At 46.1% G+C, this 16,223-nt stretch overlaps 1 long non-coding RNA gene across 1 annotated transcript in view; it reads right to left on the bottom strand.

Moving 5' to 3' along the window:
* LOC308470623 overlaps nucleotides 1–15,552 on the bottom strand; it is an 89,577-nt gene extending 74,025 nt beyond the window's left edge. The window contains exon 1 of the long non-coding RNA XR_013982499.1: nucleotides 15,393–15,552. This is a non-coding gene — a long non-coding RNA (uncharacterized lncRNA). The remainder of the gene's footprint in view (nucleotides 1–15,392) is intronic.
* Nucleotides 15,553–16,223: the final 671 nt, after the last annotated feature.

Raw genomic sequence — 16,223 nt, 5'->3', positions numbered from 1 at the left:
TATGTGGGTATGTCATATTAATATGTATATCTTGCAGCAGAAATGGCTGGAATTGTGGAATCTTAATGTTCCAAAAAAGAAAAGAAAAAAAAGGGTTATGGAGCTGGTTCATAATTGCAGAAGTGAGCGTTATAGCTTAGTGATGGTAGGGTAAATATAGACAAATCTGTCAATATCAGTTTCTCTCCTTTTCTCCTTTTTGTTTTCATTTCTCCACATTTCTGCATCCATTTGTTTTGCAGTTTCTTTGTTGTTGTTGTTGTTGTTTAGTCGTTTAGTCGTGTCCGACTCTTCGTGACCCCATGGACCAGAGCACGCCAGGCACTCCTGTCTTCCACTGCCTCCCGCAGTTTGGTCAAACTCATGCTGGTAGCTTTGAGAACACTGTCCAACCATCTCATCCTCTGTCGTCCCCTTCTCCTTGTGCCCTCCATCTTTCCCAACATCAGGGTCTTTTCCAGGGAGTCTTCTCTTCTCATGAGGTGGCCAAAGTATTGGAGCCTCAGCTTCAGGATCTGTCCTTCCAGTGAGCACTCAGTCAGCAATTTCTCTAGGAGGAAAAAAACTCTCACAAAAATCCATCAGTGGGTACATACAAACATTTGTGAAAGCCATTTCCACCAGTATAATGCATTTTATATTATTCTCACTAATAGAATTATAGAATCGTAGAGTTGGAAGGGACCATGAGGATCATCTAGTCCAACCCTCTGCAATGCAAAGCCCTGTGATTAAGAGTCTCGCGCTCCGCCAACTGAGCTATCCCTTTGGAGAAATGTGTATATTGATCAAATCGGCATACAAAAGTGAGTTGATTAGAAGAAATTAATACCCAAATGCTGATGGATTTTCATGAAGATTTTTTTAAAACAACAACAATCATCATCATCATCAACAACAACCACCATAATTTGCTGTGGTTATGTGGCAAACTGAATTTAAGACTGGGAAAATGAGGCACTTGGGGAGCCAAATTGGATAGATTCACCCATCACCTGTTTGAAGCATCAGAGACTCTATAGGTCAGAAGGTTTTGGGTTCAAGCCCTATGCAATTGCCTGCAAAGACAGAATATGCACTGCCAACTTCTTCTGAACTGGGCTGGTACAGTAATGCAAAGAAAAAGGCTGGTATCTAGTAAAGGTGATCGATGCTGCGGCAGCCAATCAAGTCCTTTTATTGCTTCAAAATAAAATAATCATAAGGCAAATTGCTTCACATCAAGACACCAGAGAAAACCAATTTAATTTCTGTAATATAAGACAACAATGAATACTAAATCTCAGGAGAGAATAAATCTGGTGACTTTAAGACGAGGCTGTAAGTGCTGAGTATATCATGTCCAGAATTAACATATGAACTTCAAATCTATGTGCCTATTCAAAATCTGATTTAACAAACTGCTCTTATTAAAGTCAATTCAAGTGCGTTCCATTAAAAAAACAAATGAATGCTCAACTGTATGTGAGATAAATAATTTTTTCACACACTAAGCAGAATGCATTAACTTAACAAGTAACGATCTAAATTATGTATTAAACCCAATTACTTTTTATTACTGCTTTCCAATTATGGTGACATGATTGATTTCATTTTTATTAGAGTACCAGTTTTGATTTTACCTGGATCTTGACTTTGACAACTACAAAGGAGACATTACTCACAGGGATTTTGTAATTGGGTTGATTCTCTGAGGTTCTTCGAGAGCAATAACGCAAATGTTTGTAATGAGAGCAAGCGGCATTTTGATTACGAGATAAGTGCATTATAATCATATCCATGGTTGTTTGGAGCCATTACTGAACAGAAAGTGTTTAATAGGTTAATGTTCCATGATTCAGCCTTCCTTCAAGATAACCTTCAAGATATACTTGATCACAATCGTATCCCCTTCATTTCCAACCAATTCACTAATTTGGGAAACAAATAATAGAATTGTAGAGTTGGAAGGGACCCAAGGGTCATCTAGACCAACCCCCTGTAATGCAGGAATATCAACTAAAGCAGCCATTGAGGGAAGGAAGAAGGGCTACCCTTATGCAATTCATATAATCAGTTATCAGTAATCAATATATTCATATATGCTCACACATAATCAGGGTTTACAGTATTTTATAATCCATTTTGAATCAAAGGGAAGCTGTGCCTTAGCTAACTGCAAACTGCTTGAAACAGCAAAATTAGGAGCCGACCTTTCCCCTACAAACATCCGTGTACCCTGGACAAGGGGAAGACGTGAATCAGAGATACTGGTACAAAATCCCCTCAGATACAGGCTAAATTAATCCACAGAACAGGAAGAGCAAAACCACAAAATCTCCAAAACTCCCTGTCCTGTCATAACTAGGGGAGAGGTTAGACAGAGCGTCACTGCAAGCAGCGGAAAGCAGAACTAGAACTCTGTGCTTGACCAGTGCTTGACCAGGAGTTGGAAGCATGGCAAGAAGCTCGCTAATTGGCTAATTTTCACTGGCGATATCATGACTGCCTCATGGTTGTCTCATGATCTGTGATTTGCTGTGATCTGCTCAGGTATAAAGACCTCTGGATTTCTGTCAGTCGGGGTCCCAGTTCCTTTTGGAAGAGATTCCAAACTGGGTCCTTATTGCCTGGCAATAAACTTCACCTTCTTATTCTCCATTGCTGCGTCTGCCTGATCCTTATTAACGACAAACGAGTACCTGCTTACGTTCACGTGCTTCACCATGACAGACAGCCGTCCAACCTCTGTTTAAAAACCTCTGAGAAAGGAGAGTTCACCACCTCCCAAGGGAGACCGTTCTACTGTTGAACAGCTCTTTCCCTCAGAAAGTTCTTCCTGATGTTTAGTCGGAATCTCCTTTCATGTAACTTGAAGCCATGGGTTCGAATCCAAAAGGAGAAAACAAGCTTACTCCATCTTCCATGTGACGGCCCTTGAGATATTTGAAGATGGGCTCTCATAATCTCCTCTCAGTCTCCTCTTTTCATTGAAAGACAGTCCCAAATATTTATTCATTTGCTCTTTCTGTTTAGTTATGTCATGGAATTTATATGCCACTTGATTGTAAAAAAGGGGAAACTGAAAGCAGTGTACAAAAAGAATAAACCAGGCATAGGCAAACTCTGGCCCTCCAGATGTTTGGGACTACAATTCCCATCATCCCTAGCTAACCGGACCAGTGGTCAAGGACGATGGGAATTGTAGTCCCAAACATACCTAATAGAAAGGTATCTGAAGTAGTTTGTCTGCCTTTGGTCCCCAACCTGCACTTAGCTCTCACCTCTGACTCCTAGAAGCTGTCAGCATGTGACAGCAGCCACAAGCCGGGGAACAGCTTCATCTGGCCGGCTAAACCACATGAGGGAGGCCAATGGGTCTCAAACCCTCGGTAAGTTAGGCAGATGGAGCTCATCCACCTGGGAAGGTGGCCCATTAGGAGTAGGAAAACTCTGATCCTAAATCTCTGCTGTCTTGCGGGATATCTTCTGGAGAAGAAAACGTGCAGTCATAAACCGCCCTGCGATCCTTGGATGAAAGTTGGTGTAGAAATTTAATAAATAATAATAAGCAAATAATCAATAAGTTTCTTCATAAGGTCAGCCAGTTCTCTCTGGTGCTATTTCTACTGCGGTCAACAGCCAGCCGCTTATGAAATGCAGCAATTTTCTTACCACGATAACAAATCTCTGCTGTTACGGTGACATTTTGCTTAAGTTAATAGCGTTACTCCATTGATCCACCTTGAATTTTCTTCCATGTTCCCACTTTCCATATATTTATGTTCCCCTTTAAATCATCGTTTACTAGACATTTCTGCTTGTTTTTAAGTGGTTCCTTTCTCACACCTTCCCAGGAATGCATCCAACCCTTCAGAGTTATATTCACCTTTTCATCTATAATTGAAAAGACAACCACTCTGTTCAGTCAAGAGAGTTTTTTCTGCCTTTGTCCACTGTCTCACGCGAGGCACGTATTATCCTTCCTCATTTGAGCATGCTCAAAAACATGCTTCCTTTACCCCTGATTTTTTTGAAAGGCACAGTGGTCTGACAATATCACTGAGCATTTACTCTCTTATATAGATGGATGGGTACATTGCCATCACAATGCATATTAATAGTGATCTCAGTTCTTTAAGTGCCAATACTTAAATATGGGGCCATTCAAGCACAAGTATTAGACAGCAGCAGGCTTGGGGGAAGAAGAAAAACAAAATTCCCTAGGGAAAACCTGAGGGTGGAGAACCCAAACTGCCCAATGAGTACTGAGGATGCTCAGGATACAGTGGTACCTCGGGTTAAGAACTTAATTCGTTCCGGAGGTCCGTTCTTAACCTGAAACTGTTCTTAACCTGAGGTACCACTTTAGCTAATGGGGCCTCCTGCTGCCGCCGCCACACGATTTCTGTTCTCATCCTGAAGCAAAGTTCTTAACCTGCGGTATTATTTCTGGGTTAGCGGAGTCTGTAACCTGCAGCGTCTGTAACCTGAAATGTCTATAACCCGAGGTACATGGAATATTTACCGAGGAAGTTGAGGAAGATAGTGGGGAACAGGGGAGATGGAATGGAGTGCCCAGAATCCTGAACATGAGAGCTCTACCCTACAATGTTTTGTTGCAGGGGGGAGGGAGGGATCAGCCAGTTTCAGTTTCTCAGTTTCTAATCCAAGATAGATGGCTATCTTCTCAGTCTCCTCTTATCCAGGCTAAACATACCCAGCTCCTTCAACCATTCCTCATCAGGCTTGGTTTCCAGACCCTTGATCATCCTGGTTGTTCTCCTCTGCACAATTTCCAGTTCTGTGGCACCCAGAACAGGACACAGTATTCCAGGTGTGGTCAGAGCAAGGCAGAATAGAGCAGTACTATTCTGGACAACTTCTGTTGATGCGGCCTAGAATAGCATTAGCTTTTTTGCTGCTGCACCACACTGTTGACTCATGCTAAGCTGGTGGTCTGCCAAGACCCCCTAGAACCCTTTTACACATGAATTTTACTGTGAATTGTGTAGCTTCACACAATTGTATGATCAGAATAGAATTCCTCCCCACAGTGGTAGACTACAGGCCAAAATTTGGTGACACCCCCAGTCCTTGGGCAAGGAGGTACCCAGCTTTTGCAAGGAGGCATGAGGCTCTTGCAGAGTCCTAAAGCCCTCCCACCTCCTTCCCAAAGCCAGAAACGCATTTGACTAGGCTTTGGGAAGAAGGCAAAGGACTCTAGGACTCTGTCAGGGCCTCTTGTCTCCTTCCCAAAGCCCAGCCCTGTTCATTGCTTAAAGGTAAAGGTAAAGGGACCCGTGACCATTAGGTCCAGTCGTGGCCGACTCTGGGGTTGCGGCGCTCATCTCGCTTTACTGGCCAAGGGAGCCGGCTTACAGATTCTGGGTCATGTGGCCAGCATGACTAAGCCACTTCTGGCGAAACAGAGCAGTGCACGGAAACACCGTTTACCTTCCCGCCAGAGCGGTACCTATTTATCTACTTGCACTTTGACATGCTTTCGAACTGCTAGGTTGGCAGGATTCACTGCTTGCACAGCCCTAAATCTTCCCTGTGCCCCATTCCTACTTGCAACTCCCTCATAGTTCTAAATAGCTTTCAACAGTTTGATGATGGTTTATTTAGAGATTGCAATAAAACACCTATTTTAAAACAATTTTTATAAGATACGTATTTAAATAGATGCTTAGATACAATTTTTCATGTGGTATTTTCTTTAATGCAGATTAATGCAAAAATGGGGTAGAACAGATGAACGAACATGTGAATTTGTTATGGACCAGAAATCAAGTGATCCTTCCATCCCTATTAGATACAGCCCTGATGATAACGACTTATGTGAAAAGTCATGGCTATTTTACTCTGGAAATAAGCTAACCACAGGTGTGAGAATTCATTCTGCACCTTCCTGTTTCAGGCGCAGTTCATTGTTGCACATGCCAAAGGTGCTAGATTGCCCCTGCCTGTGCCATGACAAGTGACAGATCATGAAGTCATCATGAATTCTCGCAACACGTTGCTTCAAGTATGTGTGTCAGCAATAGCAAATTGTTCTCACCGGATTCTGGGCTCCTCGTTGTGGCTTAGAAGACAGCTGAAAGGTGGGAGGGTGGAAGAATGCAGGTGTTTCCACCTTGCCGGTGACATAAAGGAGATCATTAAAGAAGGTGACAAGCTTCTACTCTGAGCTGTGTAATCTCATTATCTACTGCGGTGGAGGGCGGTGTGCCTATGAAACAAGATTTCATGGCTGTAGATTGTACAATAAATATTAATGCATCAGTAAATAGATCTGCGGATTTCAGATGAATCGGGCATCTGCAAGTTCTGACCTAACAAGACAAACACAGGTAGCCAAGCATGTATGGTGACCCACCAGAGACTTGATTGATGCTTTGGGGCTCTTGTCACCCAGAAGGTCTGTAAAAAACCACATAATTACTGGAGGTTGAAAGGGGGGAGCAATGACCCGACCATTTGGCTGCCTGACCATATTCACTGACTCCCAGTACGTTTCTCAGCACAATTTAAAGTGTTGGTATTGATCTTTAAAGCCCTAAACAGCCTTGGCCCGGTATACCTGAAGGAGCGTCTCCACTCCCATCGCTTAGCCCAGACACCGAGGTCCTCCTCCGAGGGTCTTCTGCTGGTTGCCTAACTGCGAGAAGCAAAGTTACAGAGAACCAGGCAGAGGGCCTTCTCGGTAGTGGTGCCCTCCCTGTGGAACACCCTCCCATCAGATGTCGAGGAGATAAAGAACTACACAACTTTTAGAGGACAGCTGAAGGCAGTCTTGTATCAGGAGGTTTTTAATGCTTGATGTTTTTATTATATTTTTAGATAGGCTGTAAGCCACCCAGAGTGGCTGGGGAAACTCAACCAGATGGGCGGATAACAACAACAACAACAACAACCAAGTTAATATTGGGATATTATTCCATTCTCCTTCATGCCTCTGAATAGTAATTGTGGAAGACACAGGCTCCGAGTTGTGCCTGACATCTCCTCTCTTGCGGTTTCCACATCTGGCATTCACAAGCATTAATTTCCATGAAGGCAGAGCACAGCCACCCATTTGCTAAGCTGTTTGAAGGAATGGAATGTGAACACTTGGGAAAGATGTTCACAGCAATGTTCAGGCAGGGCCTTTTCAGCACCTGCACTGCTGAGTTCAGGGAGGAGGAGGAGGAGCCGGCACTTGCAGCTGGTGCTAGCGCTTGCAGTGGTGCCACGCTCTCTCATGAGTCAGCTGGCCCCTTGAGAGTATGTCACGGGAAGACATGTGTCCCGATTTTCGCCAGGGGAATGTTGGGGGGTATGTAATTAGTAGAGCCAGATCTTCTTAAGTTCTTATGTAAGCCAGGTGAGTGTTGAAGGGAGGAGTGGGAGTTACAGTAGAAGTTTTGTTATTCTTTTGTTATGGATCACTATTTTATGGAACGTAGGCTGATGAGTATACAATGTGGAATAATGCAGCGAGTCACAGATCCTGTTCTGTTCCAGAAATCTTCTGCAAAACACAAAACACCTTGCCTGACATTTGGGCCCAGCAAGCTTTGCTTAAATCCAGGCTGGACCATGGCCACTGTGTCCCTTGGCGCCTTTATGCTTACATTGGATTTTAAAGGAAAGTCCATTCCAAAAGCTAGACTTAGGCACTATTGACACAGGGAAGTGCCAGCTAATGGGCTGGCAGCAGGATTGCTGGTTTATCTAAGGACCTGCGCTGTGGAGTACTTTGTGTAACAGTTAATCCAGCCCTGCTGTTGGATGACTCATCTCAGCACTTATCCCAGGAAGGGCTTGTGCAGTTCATATCGTTGACTGAGAACCAAAGCTTTCCACGGACTGATGTTTCCAAATAAAAGGAAGCAAGTTCCCCAAACCTCACATTCTTAGAACCTGCTGCCCCCAAATCAAGCTCGATTTGTCTGTCTGTTCCAGGAGTTGTAAAATTAGTATGCGCGCGACTCTTCCCATCATGTGCTCAGCGCCATTATAAAGAGCCATGCTGTTCGCGTGGCATTGGACTCATTTCAGCGTTGGGTACTTGCTTTTTTGCTCTGCTGCCAGGAATTTCAATTGGGTATCACAGCTCTTATTGATCCAGAGGAAGATGTTTGTTTGTACGGAAAGTTGAATGCATTATGTTCCACCTTGTAACACTACAAAGCAATATCGCAGGAAAAGAAAACGGTCGCTGCAGAAGCCGATAAGATAGTCGCAGAAGTATCATTTCATGGTTTTCACAGTGTGGGGGATGGAATGCCCTGAACAAAAGGTTTTACAGCCTGTTCACATTTAGGGTGGTCTCTACAGGGGTAAAACCTCAGGGCCTAGGACTTGCCGATCGCATGATCGGCGGTTCAAATCCCCGCGGCGGGGTGAGCTCCCGCTGTTCGGTCCCAGCTCCTGCCCACCTAGCAGTTCGAAAGCACCCTTAAGTGCAAGTAGATAAATAGGTACCGCTTTATAGCGGGAAGGTAAACGGCGTTTCCGTGTGCTGCTCTGGTGCCAGTTTGCCGGAGCAGCGTCGTCACGCTGGCCACGTGACCCGGAAGTGTCTGAGGACAGCGCTGGCTCCCGGCCTCTAGAGTGAGATGAGCGCACAACCCTAGAGTCTGTCAAGACTGGCCCGTACGGGCAGGGGTACCTTTACCTTTACCTTTACCTACAGGGTTAAAGAAACAACTTTAATCAATAGGCCCAGGCCAAATACACAATGTCCCGATCATACCATTTCCTGTCTCCACTAATGTAAATAGGAATAAAGACAGGCAGCAGCCTTGAAAATGTCGGGTATGGTGGGATAAGGAAAGAACTACCCACAACTTAACACCCATTGGCAGAAGAGGGTCTCTTGTGGTGGGTAGGTTGTTGTCTGCCTTTGCCCACTCCATGTGTTTCTATTTCTCTATTAATTTCAGTAGAGATGTCCAGGGCGCCATTTTGGAATTCTATACATTAAAATTAAAGAGCAGGGTGATAATGAGCACTCACACTTTACATTGTTGGTGCCCTTTGCGGGATCGCGCATGGTGCTGCAGTTCCCAGGGAGCTTACTGGCAAACAGGGGATGGCTTGCCTCCCAGCCTCAGTAATTACCGTATTTTTCACTCTATAAGACGCACTTTTTCCCTCCTAAAAAGTAAAGGGAAATGTGTATGTGTGCGTCTTATGGAGCGAATGCAGACTGTGCAGCTATCTCGGAAGCCAGAACAGCAAGAGGGATTGCTGCACAGCGCTCCCTCTTGCTGTTCTAGTTTCCGGCTTAGCCGCGCGAAGCCTCCTCAGGGCAATGGGAGGAACGCTCCCCCCATAGCTGTCAACTTACAGATTTGAAAATAAGGGACGAGCAGCCTCGAAAATAAGGGATCAGCAGCCAAAATAAGGGATTTTCCAAACACAGGTATGCTCAGGGTCTGAGCCCCTCCGAGCCAAAGGCAGAAAGCCCAGCCAGCAGCCAAATGAAGCCTCAAGCGGTGGTTCCCACAGCACAGCAACCCAGCAAAGGGGGTGCAGCAAGGGAAACCGCCGTCACCTCTCCGCTGGGAAGCGCTGAGCAAGGGCGAGTCCCCAGGCAACGTGGCCGATTTGATCGGCACAAGGCATGCAAGCTCCACCCCCCCCAGTCTTTCTTAGACTCCTTATTGGGTGAGCAACGCAGCCAAGCAACACAGTTGGAGCCTCCCTCCTCCCTGGCCAGCAGGGAGGGAGGGAAAGGAGCTACTTCCTTTGAAACCCGGGAAATTTAAGGGACATCATCAATAAGGGACAGCAGCGGGACACAGCGCTGGGATAAGGGACTTTCCCACCAAATAAGGGACAGTTGACAGCTATGGCTCCCCCTGCCCTGAAGAGGCTTGGCATGGCTATCCCAGAAGCCAGAACAGCAAGAGGGATCACTTCTTTCGCTGCGCAGCAATCCATCTTGCTGTTCTGACCGCTTCGCTGGAGAGGTGCTGCGCAGCTTTCCCCCTCTGCGCAGCGCCCCTTTAGCAAAGCGGGAGGAGAAACAGAGCCCCTTCCATTTCTCCTCCTGCTTTGCTGGAGAGGCGTTGCGCAGAGAGGGAGAGAATATTTTTTTCCTTGTTCTCCTCCTCTAAAACTAGGTGTGTCTTATATTCGGGTGCGTCTTATAGAGCGAAAAATACAGTAAGTTTCTTGCTGGGAGGTGGGGCCAGCCCTATTTATAAGTAGGGGGTGGAGCCGACAATAGCCAGGCAGTCAGCTCAGGAGATTCACCCTCCCTACCCTCCCTTTGTTTAATGTTTCTTGTTTGCAGGTTAACTTTTTCTTCCTGTTTAGCGGGCGCTGCTACGGTCTTTGACTGGTTGCTGTTGAAGGACCGGGAAGAAATTTTCCTGCATTTGCAGGTTTTGTCTTCCCCGTAGCAATTCATCACAACTTTGGTGGTTATTGCCTTGGGTGGAATCCTTTAGTCTTTTCTTCCCTATATGGGGGGGTGGGTGAAGTGGTGACTCACCCCCCTGTGGCGGCAATTCCAGGGTCCCCCTCTTAAAGGGGTTATATATATGGGTGTCACTGGCCATACACTGAAAGGTCGTCAGTGAACTTCCCTGCGTGTGAGGATATGGGCTTGGCTGCCTGCTACACTTAGGCCTCACAGAGCACCCACATATCCCATTTACCCTGATGAGCCCCAGTTCTCCCCAGCTAGGGGGCTGGGAGGGATACACGCCCAAGGCCTAAGCCAAGGTCTTCCTGCCTTCAGAAGTTTAATAAAGTTGTGGCCTAATTTTAATTCCATATAACGTTGTCAGAGTCTTTATTCCTTCCTTATGATCCCTGGGGGCTGGGGCTGTCACCGCCTGGTCACGCAAAACAGAGAGTCAGTGTTGTGTCAGATTGTCGCAATAGGAGCTGGGAGACCAGAGTTCAAATTCGGACTCATCCATGAAACTCAAACCAGGGGACCAGGGACCAATCACTGTCTCTCAGCCTAACCTAAATCACAGGCTGGTTGTGAGGGTGAAAGGGAGAAGAGGGAAACCATGTTCGGTATCTTGAGCTCCTTGGAAGAAAAGTAGAATATAAATGTAACAACAATACTCAGGCACACTTAGCTAGATAGCTCAGTTTGTTAGAGAGTAGTGCTGACAATGCCATGGTTGCAGGTTCAATCCCCGAGACAGCTGCATATTCCTGCATTGCAGGGGGTGGGACTAGATGACCCTCGGGGTCCCTTCCAACTCTGAGATATTTATGAGAGATAGCCATTCAATGAAAAAATGTATTGAAAGTAAGTTTCTGGAATATGACTTACAAAAAATGTATTCCAATAGATTGTGGTGTGTGCACGTAGCAACCTCTGACATTGTTCTGCCCACTTTTACATCAGAGTCTGCCCCCATCCCAATATCTCCCCTGGAAGTTTGCAGGGGATGGGGGGGAAGGTGGCCCTCTGGCTAAAAAAAAGTATTCCCATTCCTTATGGAAAAGGTAGTTGGACCCTCTCAGAAATATCATAGCTGCCAAAACACATGCGGGGACATATGTGCATGGGAAATATCATGCAACAAGATTTTTTTCTCCTCCCCCCCCCCCCCGTCCTGTTCTGTGGACATGGGTGGAGCTGTAGTCTAAATCACTGAGCCTCTTGGGTTTGCCAATTGGAAGGTTGGTGGTTCAAATCCCCGCGATGGGGTGAGCTCCCGTTGTTCAGTCCCAGCTCCAGCAGGAAGGTAAATGGCATTTCTGTGTGCTGCTCTGGTTTTGCCAGAAGCAGCTTAGTCTTGTGTTTCCTTGCTCTCTGGTTTCTGTCATGGTGTTTCATTGCACCAGAAGCGGTTTCATCATGCTGGCCACATGACCCAGTAAGCTGTCTGCAGACAAACGCCGGCTCCCTTGGCCTGAGAGCGAGATGAGCACTGCAACCCCATAGTCGCCTTTGACTGGACTTAACCATCCAGGGGTCCTTTACTTTTACCTTTTATACCTGTTCTATATCCTTTATCCTATACCCAAGCCACCAGAGCAGATTTAGGAATCAAGAGGGTGGGAGAAGGGGAAAGTCATCTTGCATGAGTTGACCCTGTTCTGTGCATGCAGCAGCTTAGCTGGATCTATTGTGGTTTTATATCTAAATTGATCATTAGCAGTAACTAATTTCCACCGAGGAAAAGTCACAGTCGGTGGGCAAGTGCAGAAATGCTCTCGCTGCGAGCATCTGAACTGAGATGCACCATTTTGCAAACTGCCGGTGAAACTTGTACAAAAACAATAATCCTGGGAAATGTAATTATCAGTCCCGAGGAACAGCATATGCAGAGCACACACACCAAACCACGCGCAGAGAAAAAAGAACAACCACCGGTTTGTGAAACTCAGCGGTGCTGCAAATATGTCTGGGAGCTGTGTGCCATTGATTCAAAACAAACCACATTGTAAAACATGCCTGACTTTTCTTCCCTTCTCGTTTTTTAAAGAACAGGATGGGTTGCACCCGTACCCTGCAGAATGGAATGATCTATCAAGTGTCCCTGCCTTCAGAAGTTGGAAGATCATCCGAGGGAAACCTCTCATTTGCCTACTGTGGGTTGGGGTTGGGGGGTGCATGTTAGTAGTACAGTCATACCTCAGGTTGAATGTGCTTCAGGTTGAGCGCTTTCAGGTTGCGCTCCGCGGCAACCCAGAAGTAACGGAGCACATTACTTCCGGGTTTCGCCACTCGCACATGCGCAGACACTCAAAATGACATCACACGCATGCGCAGAAGCGGCAAAACGCAACCCACGCATGTGCAGATGCGCAGTCGCGTCTTACGTTCCATTCAGGATGCGAACAGGGCTCCAGAACAGATCCGGTTCGCATCCCGAGGTACCACTGTACTTCTGGGGTGTAGGAAATTCTGTTGAGTGTGCAATAAAGTTGTTATGGTTGGAGGAGAGGATTTTCTTTTAAGAGGTGTCTCAGGAAACCACCACCTGTTTCTGTAGGTTAATAATCATAATCATGATTTTCATAGAATCGTAGAGTTGGAAGGGTCCCAAGAGTCATTTAGTCCACCCCCCCCCCCCCCGCAATGCAGGAATCTCAGCTAAAGCAGCCATGGCAGATGACCATCCAACCTCTACTTAAACACCTCTAAGGAAGGAGAGTCCACAACCTCCCGAGGGAGACGGTTCCACTGCTGAACAGCTCTGACTCTCACTCAGAAAGTTTTTGCAAATGTTTAGTGGGAATCTCCTTTCTTGCAACTAGAAGCCATTGGTTTGGGCCCTACCCTCCAGAGCAAGCTTGCTCCATCCTCCATGTGACAGCCCTTAAGACATTTGAAGATGGCTTTCATATCTCCTCTCAGTCTCCTGTTCTCCAGGCCAAACATACCTAGGTCCTTCAACCACTCCTCATAAGGCTTGGGTTCCAGATCCTTCATAATTTTAGCCCTCCTCAACACGTTCCAGCTTTTCAACATCCTTCTTAAATTGTGGTGCCCAGAACTCCACACAGTATTCCAGGTGTGGTCTGACCAAGGCAAAATAGAGTAGTACTATTACTTCCCTTGATCTGAACACTATACTTCTGTTGAAGTACAGTGGTACCTCGGTTTCAGAACAGTCTGGTTTAAGAATGATTTGGTTAACAAACTCCGCAAAACCGGAAATCGTGTCTTGGTTTGAGAACTTTACCTCGGTCTAAGAACAGAATCTGAATGGTGGAAGGGCACTGGCAGCAGGAGGCCTCATTAGGGAAAGCACACCTCAGTTTAAGAACGGTTTTGGTTTAAGAATGGACTTCCGGAACGGGTTAAGTTCATAAACCGAGGTACCACTGTATCGGGGTTTTATTATTTGTATCCCACCCTCTGACTGGGTTGCCCCAGCTGAAAGAGAAGTGATTAAACTGCTATGAGCCGTAATAGCAATGCTCTGCCTTCTTGGCCAGAGACAGCAATGCTTCTGAATGCCAGTTGCTGGAAAGCATAGGAGGGGCAAATGTTCTTGTATTTGGGTCCTGCTTGTTGGCTTCTCCTGGGCATCTGGTTGGCTGCTGTGAGAACAGGATGTTCATTGGCCTGTTCCAGCAGAGATCTACTTGTGTCCTTGTGTTCTTAGAGAGAATTCACATACATTTGATTCCATACATTCTCGTGAAACTGCCTTTAAAAGAGGGGAGACAAATTCACAGAGGAAAAGGCTATCAATGGCTACAGTGGTGCCCTCTGGATTTTGCAGGACTACAACTCCCATCTGTCACAATCAGCATGGCCAATGGTAAGAGATTATTAATTATTACAGTGGTACCTCGGGTTACAGACACTTCAGGTTACAGACGCTTCAGGTTACAGACTCCACTAACCCAGAAATATTACCTCAGGTTAAGAACTTTGTTTCAGGATGAGAACAGAAATCATGCTCCAGTGGCGCGGCGGCAGCAGGAGGCCCCATTAGCTAAAGTGGTACCTCAGGTTAAGAACAGTTTCAGGTTAAGAACGGACCTCCAGAACGAATTAAGTTCTTAACCCGAGGTACCACTGTAACTGAATTTATATACCGCCCTATACCTGCAGGTCTCAGAGCGGTTCACAGAATAAAATCAGAATATAAAACCGAAAAATACATAATCAAAACAACAACAACAACAACCCAATAACGCCCCCCCCCCCAAAGTTTTTAGTCACAAGACTCTGAAGATTACCAGGTTAGGGAAGGAAGGAGAGCCCGCATGAATACTTTGGTGTCAGGAGCTGTTGAGAGTCAACCAGATAGACTTGGGGTCTTTGTGTGGCTGTTCAGCACAGTAGACCACTGAACCATCAGTAGCAGCATCTATTTGCCCCCAGGAGTGAGATGAGTTTCCCAGTGCACACATCAAAGGACTGGACATGCTGCTTGGATGGCCAGCTGCCTGAAAGCTCTGTGTTTAGTCCCATGATAATCGTGCCAGGAGATTCCTTGCCCCCCAGACCTAGACTGATGCTGTAACCTGCAGTTTCATGGTTCATCACCCGGGGCGGATACAGATTCCTGCACTGTCAGTTCAAGTCCTGGCAGCTCCAGACTTTTGGTCATTTATGGAGACCATCCTCTGAGTTTTGGCAGAGGGCAACTGGGGGGAAAGTCATTGGAAAACTCTCCCCTAAGAGGGCTGTCTTGACAGATCACATGCAATACTTGGTGTGTGTATTTTTTGGTGCTAGGCAACAAGCTTTTTTTTATTATTCTCATGCTATTGAGTCTTCTTTTGTTTTAATACGCTGTTTTCTCTTTTGTGTATGTGTTCATTATATATATATATATATATATATATATATATATATTCTATCGTTTTGTTGAATGTATGTGAGCCAGCCTGGAAGCACAACACGTGAAAGGGCTGGGGATAATTGCATAGAAGAAAAATAGTATAAAATAGCATTTTAGCTATTTGATCCTCTCGCTCACCTGCTGGAGTCCACTGGCCTCTTACCTGCCTCGGCCTCGAAAGCCAGCAACCACGCTAAGCAGAGCGGGAAGCCTTGGATGGTAGATGGACAACCCACTGTGTTATATTTCCCAGAACAGATCAAGCCATTCAGGGGTAACCAAGTGAATCGACTCCTCTCTCTCCCTCCTCTCCTTCCTTCCCTCCATCTCACTCCCCACCCCCAGCCCTCTCTCACACACACCACATGACAAAATTTCCAAGCTACTGAGCCTTTGCCTTCACAGAAGGAGTGATTATCTCAGATGAGTGACAGGTTACATACAGGAAAGGCAAACAATTAGCTCAGCAGACAGAATTAGAAGCCAGCCGCCTTCTGCTTGCCCCTACAGTTCCTACTAAGAAGCGCCTGGCTCTCAACTCCTGGCTCACTTCAGGCAGCTTTGCTGCTGCCCATTCCTGAAAGGGCACTAGAGGAGACGTCAGAAGTGGCTAAGGGGTGGATCAGAAGTGGTGCCTGCCCAGCAGAGGCAGTGCTACAGGATGGGGTTGGGGTGTGAAATATACTCGGAGTCAAGAGTGGATTTTATGCTCTTTATTCAACTCATAGTGGGGAGGAGGAATGGAAGTTCCCCCAGAATGTCTGCTCTATATACATTATTTACACAATGGGCCCCACGTGATTGGCTAATTCCAGGATTCACCTGTAGGCCAATCAGGTTGCGGATTCACTTCCACCTGGAGCTGGATTGGGTGACTCCTGTGGACCAATCAGACTGCTGTATTCTGGAGCCTATTGTTCTAGGTCCAATCAGGCTACTGCATTCTGAATCCTATTGTTCTAGGACCAA

Source organism: Podarcis pityusensis, assembly GCF_964106645.2.
Source record: "Podarcis pityusensis genome assembly, chromosome: 1".
NCBI lineage: Eukaryota > Metazoa > Chordata > Lepidosauria > Squamata > Lacertidae > Podarcis > Podarcis pityusensis.
Note: the sequence above shows the minus strand (reverse complement) of the source record. Positions and strands in the feature narration are given on the sequence as shown.